Here is an 18,027-nt window from a genome sequence, read left to right as displayed (position 1 = left end):
CAGAACAAGCCAAAGTTTTATCCATTTTGTGACATAATTCAACAAGGATGATGGACTGCTCTCATGAAATGTACTCAGATACATATAACAGCAACATCTGACATTTATCTGAACTTTTCCTGAATAAACACAGTCAGCAAAAAGGGATTTAAAAGATATGAGACAGCAGAGAAGGATTGCTTTTGTACATCAATCTAATAAAGAAGTTTCTCTTTTTTCATTTTTAAACCTACCTCAAATGCAACATTTGACATCGTCACAGCAATCAGTTCAGAACATGTTCGTACTCCATTTGCTGCTAAAGGCTGTATGTTATTGTGTCACTGAGTCTTGTGTGAACGAGCCCCGCTGAACGTCTTTTGTCGTGTCAACGCTCAGTGCTGAGCAGATGTCTTGAAGCCTTGAGGGGCTCTGACATGTCCCACTGTCCTAAACACCTGACTGGCCTTTGTTATGGCTGCAGCCTGAGCCAGTCAGACACTGTGTGAACACTCCTCCAGCCACCCTTTAGTGCCACTTAGTCGTCCTGTCTGATTTTATCCACTGTGTGACATGCATGTTGTGCAACTGACTCATTGTTATGAACTGATGTAATGCTTTTGTTCTCCATCTGCTTTGCCTTCATCTCAGATTTAGAATGGAAAAATGTGTGAACACTTCTTATCCTTGTAAGAACATTTTTTTTCTTCTTCTTCTTGTAATTATGAGCTATATTTTCCTACAAATGCTATGTGTTATTCTGCTATATGTCAAGGTGGTCCATGCAGTGTTCTTCATCCAACATGGTGGGCACATTTGTTCATATTGTGCAACTTTGAGAATAAAAAGTCCTCCTATAATTTTGAATTTATAGCAATTTTACAAAATATGAAAAACCTGAGAGTTACTTTGTGTTGTACCAAAGTGAAGCACAATTCATTTGGCACATCCAGGACTCCATACGAATAAAACAGCCATTTGGAAAAAGACAAAATCCAGATTAAATAAATCCATGCAAATAGACAGTGTCACATTGTCAGTTAAGAATATAGGGGAAGCAGCAATCCAGCACTTTTGCCATGTGATGCAATCCGTGATGATTCCAATAATGTGACATTTTGTACAATGGATTCAGTGGACTGGTCTGTATTTTTGTATTGTGTTGTATTTTTGGAAAACAGCAGCTGCACTTTAGAATCTGTAATCTGTCTCTCACAAAGGTATTCAACCCTCAGCTCACTTTGTTTCTGCTTTGTCTGTATTGTTCAGATTTTGTAGTCTGCATCGCCAGACTAACATGTCAATAAATTAATACGCTGACTGAAAAAAGTATCAAGTATCAAAAAGACATTTGGTGCAATAAGTCAATTTGATTTCCATTAAGTCTCTAGAGATAAGGAAGATTTTACAAATGATAAATATGTGATTAAAAGGAAGGGGCGGAGCTTATGCCCCATTGTTGTTGTCATGTTTGGCCATGAACAAACAACAAACAACGCAAATAAACGTATCCTTGTAAAAAAAAAAAAAAAAAAAAAAAATCGAAATTTGGCACATTTAGCACTCAGTGAAATCACAGTTTGATCCATTAGATGTGGGTGTTTTGAGTTAAATAGTCGATTCTTTCATGTGACAGTCACACGGTTCATTGAGACTAATCTGGGAACATTTAATTGGTGAATTGATGATTTGGTGCAAACGATGTGAAAATAAAAACAGCCTGTGAGACAGAGACGTTGCTGTGACACATATCACCCAAACCTCTAACAGCAACCGGAAGCCCTTAGAACCCCAAACCTCTCATTAATCTGCACTTAGCTGAGGGCGATTCGTAACCTCTTTCTGAATTTCCTCCCAGAAAGTCATCTCAGAGTGCAGATGGTCTAAGCTAATATTTACCCCTCTGAAACAACATTTGCTTGGATTTGTGAGTCATACTTATTCGTTTTTAGAGGATGCTGTTTGTTCTGTGGCCTAACAAATAAATAAACAAGCAAAACAAACAAACAAATAATTAAATGAAGGAGACCTGACCTGGGATAGGCTCAAGCCCCCCGTGACCCTGCGCTGCAGGACACAGCAGGTTCAGATGGATGGATGGATGGATGGATGGATGGATGGATGGATAAATGAAGGAAATATGAGGAAAATATGAGGAGAACAATAATCATAATCACAACATTCTTTGGTTTAGTAAACAAAAGAATGTTAATTTCAGCACACAACTATAAACATCTGGCACAAAACATCAAATTGTACCAATATATCACTGCCAATTTTCAGGTTATGATGCATTGTCAATATTATTTTTAAAAAATGATACAAATTCCAAATAGTGTGCAGTGTATGTATGTGTCCTAATTCAGTCTTTGAAATCCTCCTTTTTCTTTCCACCACTGTGCTTTTATTGTGAAATATTTGCTGGCATAGAATACAGTATGTGACAACAGTCGGATAGGAATGAAAGAAACAAACACCCACGCCGGCTTAGGAAACATCAGATGATTAATACAAATAAATAAATGTGGAAAGTAATATATTGTTTTTGTATTTGTGAATGCAATCAGGCAGCAAGCACAGGAGATTATCCACATCTGTATTAGATCCTCTGTAATATATTTTTGCTTCAATAATGAACGTACAGAGATGATATCTGTTCCTTTATTTCATGTTTTTGTATGTTTTCTGTTTTCACTTTAACTAACCTGCAGTAACTCATCACATCACTAAATGTCTGTCAAAAGGAATGCCACATCAAAGTTGCCATTTCTCTGTACAGTATTGCCCTGTGAAACATTTGAACCACTCCAGTCAGACTCCAGCGAAATATAATTTGGTTTTAACACTGTACGGAAACTCTGTTGTGTTTTGTAACGTCTTGAATGAAAGTGTGAATAAAGGTGTGACAATGATTTATTTCATTCTGTGCAGTGCTCCCCTGAGTCTAAATGCTGTGAATAAACAGCATGAAAAATGTGTTAGAGCTGAAAATGAAATAACATGTGTTGAAATACATCAATGCTGGTGTGACACCAGGTTTCAAGGCTCAATGCGCCCTCTAGTGTTTGAAATCATTCTTAACCAGACAGGGCCAATGCTGGCAAACTGGACTGCAACAGAGCAAGAGTGGCAAGGAAAAACAGGACCCGGCTCATAAGGAGAAGCTTCCTGCTGACAGTCGGCCGGGTAGAGGAGGAGAAGAAGAGGTAGACAGGACAGGGAGGATGAAGGAGAAAGAGAGAGAGAGAGGGGAGGGAACAAACAACAAACATGGCAGTTTATTGATGTCGTCAAGCTGAAGCTATTGTGTTTATATTATAGTGGATGTTGCTATCATTATCATAATAATAATTAAAACAAAGACGAACAACAGAGACTGGTGCAGGCAGTGGTATGGCCAGGGGCCAGACTGCAGGTCAGCATGCAGGTCTGGAGGCAGACAAACCTGCAGAGAGAGAGAGAGAGAGAGAGAGAGAGAGAGAGAGAGAGAGATCACCGTCTCATACCCCAAGATCAGGAACGACTACCAGGAACAAGTGAAGTAACTGAAAGCCTCAAAACAACATTACCATCAACCTCATGAGCATCAGAGGAATGTTCTCCACAGAACCATCCTAAGTGTGCTTTTAAGAGCAGGGTAATGACAATGTGAAGTAGACCGAAACACAGAGGCATCACACAACAACAATGACCTGTGGCTATAGTGGACCTGTTACAGGTCCAACAAGAGCCAGTGACTACCACAACTCAGTCTCAGGCATGAAGAACTGGACAGCACCAGGCCCTGATAGGATCCATGTCTTCTGGGTATATAAACTGACACCACTCCACAAGCACCTGGCTGCACAAATGCACCATCCAGCCTGATCCTGAAGGATCTCTAGTCCCATCTAAGTCCCATCCATCAATAAGTGAAGGATTTAAGGTTCAAAACCACGTCAACGTACCAGCTTATTATGTAATCGTGTCACTTTGTTATATCGAAACGATTACAGATTACAGCAATAAAGAGAGGGAGTAAAGAAAGGAACGAGGTGATGTGAGAAACTGCTGGGAAAAGTTTACAGTGAACATAAAAGCGATTCGTTTATCTGACAAAGACAGCGAAAGTTTTATTTTTAAGCCTAAATAAACAGACTTTGGTCATTACTAAAAATGTTCAGTACATTCAACATGAAAGATGACTTTAGTACTTATGTTGTTTGGCTCCTCTTACTGCTAATGCTGTTATTTATCATATTTTAAGACGGCCTTCTGCCAGCTTTGACAGAGTCAAGAGGGTCTTTCATCGGGGTGTGTGTGCTCAAAGCCTGTTCTGTTACATCCATCCCCATGTTTGTGTGGAAGAGCAGGGAGCCCTGACCTTGACCCCATCCAGCAGCTTTGGGATGAAATGGAACTTTCTCATGCTTTTGTACACAAATCTGAGCTGAATCAGTAGAGCGATGGATTTGGGAGCAGCAGATTAAACCTCATATATTTTGGGAAAAGGTGTTCACAATCATGTTTAATGCACCAGTGTCCATGTTGTAGAAAATTGCACATTTTCATCATAACTGCCATCTTCTCTTGATTTTCTATAACTCAATGCACTCAAGGGAGTAACATGGAAAAACTGGAAAACCTCTTAGTTAATAAAAACCTCTGCCTGAAAGCATCTGAACTGTGTAAGTAATTGATCAAGCATTATCTGATAAATAAACCCGTACAAGCCACTGTTTAATCATGATGAAAAAGCTGGTTATTCAAATTACCATCAGCCTCATGACACAGCGTGTAATGCTGTTTAGAGAAGGAAAATTCAGTTAAAGGACAAACTGGCCTGTTTTTACTCTGAACTGTGGAATGTACCATTACAACCAACAAAACAGCCCAGGCCCAGACGGTTTATGTCACTGGGGATCGAGAGTCTTAGGGATTCCTCGTGTTTGCACTAAAATTAGCCTTCTTTTGTGTGAAAAGGATGTGGAAAGATTCTGGTGCTGCCTCAGTACAATCCTGCTGCAGCCCCTAGTGGCTGATTGATAAACTGCAGTTATTGGATATGTCAGAGGACTGAATATGAAACTACACTTTTTTACAGGTTGTTTAGACAAACTCAAGCTTGGAGTTTATCAAAGTCTAAAAGATGTTTGTTTGTATGTTTGCTGAAGTTACAATCTGCTATGTTAGGTATTATTATTAATTATTTGTGTCTTTTTCTGATACTTCTGATTATAATATTCAAAATTATACACAATATAAATGTCACACTATAATTGTAATATTGGATGTATATATTAAAAGCAATAACATATAAGGTATTATAAGACTATATGTCACCAGGTTAGATAAAATAAAATAAAATAAAATAAACATGTAGAATGTATGCTACTTTGCAATTATAGATTAAAATCAAATAATTTTGTTTCATGCATATTTATGCAGAGGCTACAGAGGTGTCCAGATTGAGTCAGTTTGAATGATTAACATCCTAGTAGAGCCCTCAGAGCCAATCGAATTAAGGGACAGCCCCCAAACTACGTCACTAAAACCATTCTCCAATCACAGGTAGGCAATTGGTTGCACCTGCTTTCTACCGGAAATGCTCCTACCGGTTCGGAAGTTATACTAATAATTACCAACTTCAACAGGAGTTTTTGACTGGAATACGTTTTATGTTCATTAAACAGCAAAAGGTAAGACGTAATTCATGGTTATGACTTTATAAAACGTTTTGTCTTTCTTTGCCTGATGGTTATGTTGGTTTTTGTTGCTGCTTGATGAGACTGGTTAGCAAGAAGTAGCTTGTGCTAGCTTTGTGTGGCGTGTACTGTTAGCATATTTGTGCTGCATTCTTATTTAGTTTCTTGGTGTTTAGATTGTTTTTTTTCTCCATGCGGAAATGGTATTTGTTGGAATTTAGCTGGATAAGATGCTGCTCTACAGGTTTTACCATGTTACCTAATGCTTAAACAGTAACTCCACCCTTTAAACAACTTTTGTTTTCTAACTTTCACATGCTTTTGTACACAAACCTTAGCTGGAGCAGCAGATTAAAGCTCATATGGAGGAAAAGGTGTTCACAAATGTTTAATGCACCGATGTCCATGTGTGCAGCTGCATGTAGTTACAATCTACACTGTTGTATCTTTCTGATACTTATGACTATAATATTCAAGCAGGTGGTCGGCAACGGTGGCTCAGCGGTATAGGAGTCGGGTTGGCCAATAACCGAAAGGTTGGCGGTTCGATCCCAGCTCCTCCCTGGTCCCTGGCGCAAAAAAAAAAACTTTTATTTTTTTCAGCCAAAAACAGAAGTAGATTAATATAATTGATCCAGATAACAATTACAACCCTTTAATACATAGTATGTGAATCTCAAAATGTGTGCCATTAGTGTCCTCTACAGGTTTAAACCCGGTTACTACAACTTAATTTGGCTGAGGTGGTAGTAGTTTGCTTTGTGTTATCCTGCCACACAATGGCAAAACACGGCAACTACAATTGATCCCAACGGATATTTTAGTATATGTCTTTAGCACTTTTCAAAGGAAGAGTAAAGCAGTTACAATAAAACCAAGATAACACAGAATCAGGAAGTTAAAGCAGCAAGAATACTGTATTTCTGTAGGCCAAAGTGAAGGTTAGCTTTGGGACCACTGAAGTGGAAGGGCTAAAATACATTTCTGGGTTTTTGGATTCATTCATGATGAACTCTATTAACAAAAGTGATCATTTAAAAGCAGAAGGGATCAAAGGAAAGATAAGATAAGATAAGATAAGATAAGATAAGATAAGATAAGATAAGATAAAACTTTATTAATCCCGAAGGAAATTCTTGTGCCAGAGGTATCAAGTTACATTAAATGCAGTTAAGTACAGAGTATAAGAGTATAAGTGTCACTATAATCCAAAATAAGAGTACAGTACGCAGTATGAGCACAATATATGATACAAGGATACAATATGGAGATGTAAGGTGCTACGTAAACATAAATATAGACCAGTGGAGGGAATGACAGTGATGCCTGACATGATTATCTAGCGCTTCTCCCTACAGAAAGGGGAGGAGTTATACAGTCTGATGGCCACTGGCAGGAAGGACCTCCTGTGGCGTTCTGTGCTGCTCCTCGTAGTCTCAGTCTACCGCTGAATGTGCTCCTGTAGGACAGCAGTGTGTCGTGCAGGGGGTGAGACGTGTTGTTACGAATACAGAGGAGTTTCCTCAGTATCCTCCTCTCCGTCACCTCCACCACAGACTCCAGCTCCACTCCCAGTACCGAGCCAGCCTTCCTAATGAGCTTGTTGAGTCTGTTGGTGTCGGCCGTCTTCATCCTGCTGCCCCAGCACACTACAGCGTAGAAGATGACGCTGGAGACCACCGAGTGGTAAAACATCTGCAGCATGGTCTGGCAGACGTTAAAGGATTTGAGTCTCCTCAGTAGATACAGGCTGATTGCTTGAAGTCAAATGTTCAACATTTAGAGAGAATTTAAATTGTAGGATACAATCTGTGTCTTTTCGTCATTCATACTCCCTCAAAACCTCAAATGCACTGAATCTAATCTAAGATGCATCAAACTGTTAAGTGTAGAGAATCCACTAGAGGGAGCAAATGCTCTTTCCTTGAAGTTGAGAAGCAGCTCTTTCTGACAGCGTGGAGCTTCAGCATAAATAATGGTAAATCTCAGGATGTGTTTCACAGTCTCTAAATTAGGGTAGAGCTTTCTCTACCTTTCTCTGATGGAATATTTTTCCATATTTTCTCTCTGTGGGGGGAAAATCATGACCTGCTGTGATTTTAGTAGATACCACTCTTGTTAAATAGTGCTGTTCCCAGTGCAGTATTTTTCCACCTCCATTTATTTATTCCCTACCCCTAATCCTCATCTTCTCCCATTAAAATCCAGTGATATCTACCTGAAAGGTAACCCTCCACCCTCCACACCTGACACCTTTTGTTTACCCCACCATTTAGCTCTTGTCCTTCTGTGTGGATGGGAGGAAGAACAGGAACTTAACATTGTCCTTGAACATATGCATCAGCTCTTTAAATAAACAGTGTGAACTCGCAGGTAGGAGTTTGGTGGTGCTGGTACATGTGTCTTTCTGTACTGTTGTAGTAGTGATGGCAGCAGTAGTAGCAGAGTAGGATGCAGGAGAGATGATAAGCAGCGGATAAAATCCAGGGCTTCCATGAATATTTCATTTCTGGAGAGATACAGGCGGTATGAGAGGGTGAGAAGGAGTTTAGAAAAAAAATATGTCTGCTTGTTAGTGCTTTTTTTTTCACCTCCCTCTCCCTCTGCCAGATGGACTATTTTCATTATCTGATTGGCTTTTGTGATTTCTACCAAGGAGCTCCCCCTGTAATGAATTTAGGAGAGGGATGGGGAAGGTCTATCTGCCTGGGTTCATGTCAAAATGTGGAGCCAATATGAGGCCCCATAATAGCGTCATATCTTCATATCAAAAGACAAAGGTGTTGGTATGTGGTTTTTAAACCATTTAAAATTTAGTTCCACAAGGCACAAAGTGTTCAACTACTCCAAGAATGTCACATCTAATAAGTGTAGTTGCTTTAGAAAGTCTTTTATTCATCTATTTATGCTTTTTGTAAATGTGATCTTACAAATAGGGGAGGGGAAGCATTTATTTTCCACTAAAAGAATATTTTTAAAATATATAATATTTACTGCATGTCTGCATAAAACTGTAGTGAAGGTATAAAACCACTAGAGTCTTCCTGAGATCGGTGGTTTTCGAAGTTTTCTGCAGTGGAGAACCTGGCATACCGTCTTGTCTTTAAATCATAGCGTGCTTTATGTTTAAGGCCATTATAGCTTGCACATGCTTAGTACCATCTGTGAGAATTGTCCAATGCAGCACATAAAATTGGGCACTCTTAATCAGCCACATATGATTTTAAGGAGCACACAGAATGCCTAATAAGAACCACAAAAGCTGGCTCTGTGTGCACTAATCGCATCCTTACTCAACTACTTTCTTTTCTCTCATATAACTTTCTTCTGCTTTTCACTTACCGTGAATATTTTTAATTACTATGTGTTTTATAGACCGCCCTAGTTGTTGCTTTTATTCAATTTTCTGAGGTGTTTGTCATTTTGACTGGCCATTTATTGTATGGCTACAATACCTGCAGTAGAAAAATATTGAATATTACATGTGTTTTATTGAATACTATACCATGTTTGCATATTTTCATCCCATTTTGACACTCTGTATGCCTTTTAAGTTTGATTAATGTTAGGAAGCATTGCTGAGTGCACACACAACCCATTTCAGTCCCATCCAACTTCCCACTTTAATTATTTCACACTTTCACACGTGGAGGCTGCCCAGTAAAGGCGCAGTAATCTTCTGTGAAAGAGCAGCACCACTAAAGCAGTTTGTTAATTCGCTTAAGGACACATTTATGGCTGTAATTTGTTGAAAAGGGAAGTTAGGAGTAGCTGTCTGTGCTAGCTTTTGTTTCACTGCACTCATCCTAACTTTTTTATTCTCTGACTCTGTGAAGATTCATTAGTTAATGGACACTGGCTGCAGTTTGAGTACAGTAAAATAATGCTGTATTGCTCAGTTGTGATTGCATCAGCTCCTGTAAACCTAAACTTTGACTGCACTGTCAGCTTTACTAGGCTTGACTCTAAAAGGCAACAGAGAAGCAGTAAATCGCAGACACACAGAGCTCTACAGTGAGAGTGTCTTCAGATCAAACTAACCAAATAGGATATTACTTTCTGATATATAACCATGCACTGCTGGCAGGATACACCACCTTTTGCTAACCCGTCCATCTACCCTGACCTCCTCTATATGCTGGCTTCCACATCACTGTGCTCCCACCATTATTACAGTGTGAAGTTTCATAATGAGGCAGTTGTAAAATTTATGAGGACATTGAACATCCTTGTTTTGCTAAAGCATATCTGAACATTTAGTTATTATTCATTTTTGTGCTATTCTGGTCAAATGAAAGTAGTAAAACATCCCAGTTCAATCAGGAACAGCTTATCTTTGCATGGCTTTAGGTTCAGGTGGAATTAAAATGTTTGTTCTTTGCATAACTTGAGTACATAGAACTAATCAAAACTCAAAACTTATCAGTAGGTGCTTTAAACCCAGAGAAACGTTTAATGTTTCTTTTCTTTGTATTGTATTTGTGTAGCTCCTAGATCCGTTTAGCATGAACTTCTTTAGTAGCATAAAGGTTGTATGGCAATCAATGTGGCTGCGACTTCATTTTGATTTGTCAAAAACATTTGGAACACTTGAAATGTTTGCTTTTATAAAACAGAAAATATTTCAAACACCAAACAGGTGACACATTATAAGCTGATCTGCAGGCTTTGAAGCATCCTGGTTTGTTTTTGTACAATTTCATTGCCAGTTTTTCAAGAATTAATCATCAACAGAATTAATAATGTGTAACCCTAATAACTGTGTTTGAGTTGCTCTGATTGTGTTGTATCCATAGAGGTCCAGGACCTGCAGAGAATTAAATATTGGATGACAAAAATGAGAGAAGTCACTCCAGTGTTTCATAGACAAAAGCTCTTTTTAATGAAAATCTTTTTTTTTTGTTTCTTCTGTCAAGTAAAAAAGGTTGATCATATGCATACTATTTATAGCTTCAACATAGCAGGCAGTAAAAAAGAAGTTTACAGTTAAAATATTCAGAGCATTCAAAAGCATACGTCTTCTAATAAACTGATACGGAGATATTTCCGTATGTTGTTGTCTCACTACTACGATTCTTGTTTTGGCTGGTCTGATTGGTGGTGTTCAGCTCTGCAGCTACAAGAGACATACAGTATTCAGGCCTGGGCTAAATTCTATCCAAAAACCCTTCCATATGTACTTCCAGAGCATGTTAGCTCTGCTGTCTGGGCTGTTACGTGCTGGGAAAAGCTTCGAGTTTTACAGGATTCGGGATAATATTTTGACCCAGGTGACACGTTAGAAAATGTTTTTTTGATTCTAACAGCTGATAAGTTAGAATACAAGAGGTCCATACTGCATTTATGGAAGACTACTTGTTTGTTTGCTGCTGCTGCTGAGAAGGTTTGGGTTGTTTCACATAACATCTGAGGGGAAAAGTCACACACGACAAAAATACACACAAGCTCATTTAATGTCTACACACACATCCTTCTAACCCTCACTGGATGATGTGTGTGTGTTTATACCAAACCATAGTATTAGGTCTATCAGGAGATCAATACATACTGGAGTTATTAATGTTGATGTATATTGTATATGATTACTCTAAATTTTAGTTACATGTCTACATTTAATTTTTGGATGATATTTTTCTGCATTAAACCGACACTGCATCTCAAATGTGCTATTTTTTTTTAACCCCAAATATTTTCTTGATACTTTTGAGGTCTGTTAAATGTTGAAAGTAGTGATGAAAGTACTGGTGGATTTATAAAAAAAAAAAAAAAAAGCAGGAAAAGCTCCCAAATGGCAACCTGACCTTGAAAACAGTTTGGTGTATCACATGCAATCAGTGGGCTTATGTTGAAATGTCTGCTTGGTATGCAGAATTGAGTGGAAAAACTGGTTTGTAGATGTTATAAAAACACAGGTAGTTAAATATTATTAGTATGTTGAGCATCTGGAGGGAAAAATGTTGCAGTTTACTTGGATTGTTTTATGGATTATGTCTTGTTACGCTGCACAAAGACACATTTGAGTGCTCTCTGTCCTTATAGATATGTGTTTCCGTAGACTTCATACTGCAGTAAATCAGCCGACGACAAATGAAGACGCGCATAATATGTGAAAACGCTCGGGCTTCTAATGTGAATGGAGTGTGTCCCCACTCTTATAGACTACATCAACAGCTTTCTACCAATTCTTTAACAACTTTGCACAGTGATCGTCACAATCAAATATTTTACAGTACAGTTACTCAATGCACCGGGCTTCCCGTCTTTAATAAAATATATATTATTTAAATAGATTCTTTCAGAGCTCCATTCATTGCTGATGATTGTTCTCTATTTAGAGCAAGAGATTTCTATGCAAGTAATTATCACAGCAGAGAATTCAGACAATATAACAGTTTGTGAGGAAAGGTAATACATTTTAAAATAGGCAACAACAAAAAAATCATTCATACTGTGTATGCTTGGTGTGTATGAAGACAGCTACAGATACATTTTGTGACCTAATGATGAATACATTAAAGAATGGCTTGCTTGACAGCAAAAAAAAAAAAAAAAAAAAAACACACACTTAAAAGGCATTTTAATAGAAACAGATTTATAAAGGGGAAGATTGGTGGTGGTGCTTACGAAGGCGCTCAGATGGAGAGGATGGAAAAGTGTAAAAGGAAGGAGGGAGAAGGTGAGAAACAGAGGAGGTGGGGTGAGAGGGGTGGAGAAGGAGAAGGTGTGGAGGGGGGTGGGGGTGGGGAGAGGAAGCATGAATAATCCATTGGAGAATCACGACAGGATTAAGACAAGGTGGGAGCCAAAAATATCCCCGGCCAAGGAAGCTTGGCGCAATAACGCTGCGTCGGAGCACAACACGACAGCAGCCGCTCCTGCTGCCAGTCTCTGTCAGCTCAGGAAGTAAAACGTTTGGGGGGGATTACAGGAAGCTACTGTGATGTCGCTGTGTACAGTAAAAAAAAAAAAAGTGCTGTGAAGTGTAAAGCCTGAAGACTTCCACTATACTGCCTGTATATTATCAAATATGGACATGTGTGGGAGATGCCAGTTCCTCCCTGCTGAAGTCAGACACCTAACTGCAAAAAAGATTGACATGTCATTTAATGGGCCTTAAAAAGGGCACTCCAGCAGTTTTACAGGTCCAGTTTGGTACGAGCAGAATTGTTCTCTTTGTACAGTCATATAATGCATTTTATAGTGTTAGAGAAAGCATTTTAAAGTAATTAAAAAAATGTATCTAGATGATGTCAACTGAAGATTTCTTGGTCTAAGCTATTGAATTGCATTGAAGAACCTTGTTAAGGTGCTGTTGGACTGCATCGTGGACAGTGCAAAATATCTGGCACTTCACCCACACCGTCAATGACTCAGTTTGTCCTTGGGAAGATTTGTTTTGTGCCACACACCTCACTAGCAAGACGATCATGCTAGTAGCTGCATGTGGTGTTGCCACAGCTAAATGTATGCTTCGACTGACATGCTGATATTTTAAAAGATACTCGCCATATGGAAAGTATTTTGACCTATCATACAAGGAGTTTGAGGGTGGGTGTGTCTCCACTAACCGAAAGGTTGGCAGTTGAATCCTCTGCTGTGTGGTAGGTTGAAAAAAAAACGTTAAGTTTAATACTTCAGTTGATGTCTGTTTCTTCACATTTTCATGTAACATGCTGGAGTACCTTTTTAAAATGCTCTCGCGTCTGAGATAATTGTGAGGTAATTACATCTTGTTTGCAGGAAAGTGAGCTTTCAAAAAAAAAAAAGATTCCCTTTGTGAGATTGAATCAGTTTTTTTCTAAAGCAAGCAAGTCTGCATTTGTCACAACAGACACTTCCAACATAAACTAAGCCGGTAAGACTTACTGCACCACCAGTGGTCCCTACAGGAACATTTCTTGCAGTGCTGCAGTCAGCCTGGATTCATAAGACATCTCCCTTCACCGGAAAACTTCCATCATCCCTGCTGCTCAAATCTTCTCAAATTCAAATGAGGGCTTACCTCCTGTTTTGCCTGCATCCTTTTTTCTTTCTCTTTCTTTCTCAAACACCTCTCTCATCCTTGTCTTTCACTCTTTCCCCCCCGCTTGATTTCTCTATCTGTCACTGCAGTCAAATGAGGTTAAATCTTCCTGCTGTTCAGTAAGAGGCATAGATTAGCAAAACAGAGTTCAAGCTCTGCCAACGCCTAAGAAGGCAACTAGAAAAAGAAGCAACACAAAGACTTGTAATTTCCTGCTCTTTTTTGAAAAGTTTACCATGGCAACATATTTGTGTACAATATAAAGCCATGCAGAGCTGAACTCTGGTCTAACATCTAGGTGACATTTACGTATAGTAAAAGAACATGAGATGTTAAGGAGGGGGATACCATTTGATACTTCCAACATTTCTAGGCACGAACATGCACGTTTTTCACTCAGTTTAGATGAGAAAGGCATTAAGAATAAACAGCACTTAAAAGCCAAACTTGATATATATCCATTCACCTGTCCACACAACACATAGACGTTAGCCTCAAACATTTGACAACATTGTTATCTCATCACAGTGTATCTTTACTGCACCTGGTTCGGATATCTCAGTCACAATCTAAGAAAAATACTCCACCTATAATATCTGGAAACATATGTAAGGCAATGCCACTGGCTATACAAAGAGCACAGACTTACGAAGCAAGCAGGCGCTTACAACACTTAAAAGAGAAATACCACCCAGTTCTACACGAAACTGTTCTGTTCTTTCTTTCTTTTTTTTTTTTACTAGAACATGGATCAAACCTTTAGGAAAAGTTCAGTAAAAGTCTCTGCAAAGCTAGTTTAACCTGTGCTTCAGTAGATTTCCTGTTCCCAAAAGTAGCTTATTATAGTCTATGTCGTTGATAGAAAAATAGCACATTTTTCCTGTTGCAATGATATAGATTCAAGTGAAATCGATAAAACCCTCAACTTAGTTCATTAAGTCCTTTCTGCCAGTGCAAAATTGTAGTGGCGAATGTTAGCTATTTTATCATAGGTTGCTTTGCATCTTGCTGTTTATTTGTCATGTTGACTAGCATTTGATGTTTGTGTAATCTGAGTTCGTCAGTCTACGACCATAAATCAGGTGTCGTGATGCACAAGAGCTTGTTAAGCCTGTCACCTGTTTCCTCCTAACAAGCAGGAATATACTATTTGTTTTGCTCTGCTTTGAACTTGCATTAGCAAATGATAACTAATATTTATTCTTTAATTTATGACTGAGTCAGTCCGCATCTTCTATGACTGATGACTGAGAATCTTCATCAACATGTCCACATCGTCTACTTTTGTTGTAGTTCTTGTTAATCATCGACTCTGCTACTCTCTGCTGCTACAGTTAGAGTAGTCTGCAAAGTTGCGGACCCCAGGCTAGGACTGTTTTGTGAAATATTTGGGAGGGAGCACGAATTATGCTAAATCACCGACTGGACTATTCATATAGACCATACACAATTTATACCATTTTAAGTTGAGTGGCATACCCTTTTAAGACACAGTATATAAGGCTCAGACTTTGGCAAGAACTACCCAGAATCCTCCACACACATATATTTAGAATCCATTTAACAATCAAAGAGTGTACTCATAACAGAGTTACATGAACACATTGTTCTACTCCATGCGATCCTTGTTCTAAATGTTTCTGGCAAGCTGTACACAACCCTTACCTAGACAGTTCTATGGCCATGGGTAGGGGAACAAAAATGTAGCTTTTTGATAACAACAGACGTACCGGCATACAATTTTGAATGATAAAGTTAACAAATAATTCTACGAACATATGATAGATTGATAGATAAATGGATGCAAACTTAATGTCAATGCTAAACCAGAAGCCATTATATAACACATTTGATGAATGGGGGAAACAAGAACCTATTTTTGTGGCATGACATGCAAGATAGATGAGTTACAATAAAATAGCAATTTGTCCTCTGAGGCTGTGGTTGAAACAGATTTGCCATGTAGATTATTCAGCAAGCAAAGCAGTGATTGCATAATTTTATTGCCCTGTATTGTGGAGATATTGTGCTGTCCCTGGTTGTACAAACAGAAATGTGCTGGTGCATGGTCAAAGGTTTCCATGAGACTCAGAGTGCACGAACATGCCTAAATATTTTAAAAGGTTTTGTCATATTTTTCTACTTGCTTTGTCCTGTGTGATTATCATGCATTGTACTCATTAGTATATTAGTGAAGTAAAGATTCTGAAGCAGCCTCACTACACATCCCATTTGAAGCCAACTGGGCATATTTTAGCTGTCACAGTATAATGGTGACAAATGGGCCTATAGAGGTTGACAGGTGAATAAATGTGACTTAAACTATGTAAATTAGCTATTTGTATACAAAAAAAATCACATGTTCAGATAAAATGTGAATAAATAGCTTTTAGAGCAGAGTTAGCATTAGCTTTGAGAGTTTAGGCTAGCAAAGATCTGTATTTAATTGTCAAAAAACCCAATGAAATGACCAAAAACATCCTTTTATAGAACACGCATGGGTCTGAAAATGCGGACACAGACAGACAGGGTATATTGGCATTTTCAATTGATTTTTTGACAATAAGAAATGTAGACCAATACTAGTCTCATTCTTAGATTTCATGATGTGTAATAAATATCAGATATTACATGCAGTTTTGATAACTGATTTGTAAAAAGATGTCATAGTTGATTTATTTTAATTGATTTCTTAGGCTATTGAAACAGACATTCGGCATTTGGAGTTATGCTATTTGTAAGAAAGCTGATAAGGGGTCAGTTTGGCAAGAATAGCTCTCTATGCAGCAATGAAAGGCTCCATATATGTAGCAAGAGGACACCGATTATATTAAGGTTAAGCTAAATACTGATATTTTTGCTGCTAAGCTTGAGCCAGCTGTAATACATGTATATCACGACATAGATCCATCTATATTCTTTAAATATCTATCCTATGTTTTACCAATGGTCATTGTTACAAAGCCTGGTGGACTGTTCGGATGTATAGAAAAGGGCTGTAGAGTAATATATGATTTTCTTAATTGAGAGGGCAAATAGAGATTTTAAAGTAATCCAAAACACTCAAACAATGAAATGGTGGCCACAGTTTCCCATATAGAAATGTGAATCATCAACATACATCGACACTGAAGTGTGCAAGGAATAAGATCTAGTATACTGGTAACATTCCACTGTTTATTACTGGCCTACTGTGTTCAACTTTTTTTCCCCTTTTTATTCTTTTTTTTTTAAGAAAATTCTGTTATTAAAAATCTTTCTATATTATATTTTTTTTCTTAGAAAATATAGAAAAGAATCATTTACAGTTATTTTACACATGAAATATCCTCTGGCTTTTGTTTTGGAACAGATATGACTCCTTTTGTTCTTTTGCAGCACATAGTGTTACAGAATATGCATTGAAACAACCAACGTAAGTCACTACAGCGTAGCAAAATAATTAAATTAAAAGAAATACATAGACTTCATACAGAAAATTAAATACATGCATACATACAATACAGTGCCATGCAAACACAGTCCATTTTGGGAAGTAAATTGTTTAAGATTTGCATTTCTTTCCCGTTTTTCAAACATTTCATGCCTTCTTGCTATACATACATGACATGGCTTTTACATAATGTGACATTCACTGCAGTTGCTGCAGGAAGTGGCTTGCTGAAACACTCCTTATTTCTTAGTAGGGTTGATTAAAGTTGGAGATAGAGTAAGTTGGGTTTAATAGTGTTTATAAGCAGTGATAAACTGCACAGATGTACACACTCCTTTGCCAAAAAAATCAACACAACATATTTCACACTGACATTTGGTCCAATATGAACATTCTAACCTCCACTTGCCTGATTAGATGCTCTGTGTGAGAGCCGTTCACTTTCTTGGTGGCAGCACAAAGAAAAAAGCCGGCAATGTCCCTTCAATGACAGCACTGTAAGAACCAACCTGTCCCCTAAGAAGGTATTGACTGGCCTGTAATCAGCCACATCTGCTCACACATGGGCCCTCTCTATCACATGGTTCCAGCTACGACCTGCCTGCCAGAGGTCAGAGTGAGATTGGTATCTGTCGGCGATGCTGACCTTGAGTGTGTTTGTTTTAAGCCTGCAACAGAGATTCTAATCGGGCTTTGGCAGACATAGATAAAAACTGTTTACCTTCTGGGGAGACAGTGGCCATTTTGAACTAAGACTGAATATTGATAGAGATTTTTGTCAGAATGTTATTTGAAGTAAAAAAAAAAAAATATTCTAAATTAGATAGAACAACATCAGGTCCAGGCCTGTTGGTGGCAGTAATGGTCTGCACCATCATGTTCCCAATAAAGTGTCAAAGTGATGACAT

This window comes from Parambassis ranga, chromosome 24 (assembly GCF_900634625.1).
Source record: "Parambassis ranga chromosome 24, fParRan2.1, whole genome shotgun sequence".
Lineage (NCBI taxonomy): Eukaryota > Metazoa > Chordata > Actinopteri > Ambassidae > Parambassis > Parambassis ranga.
This window is presented reverse-complemented; position numbering follows the sequence as displayed.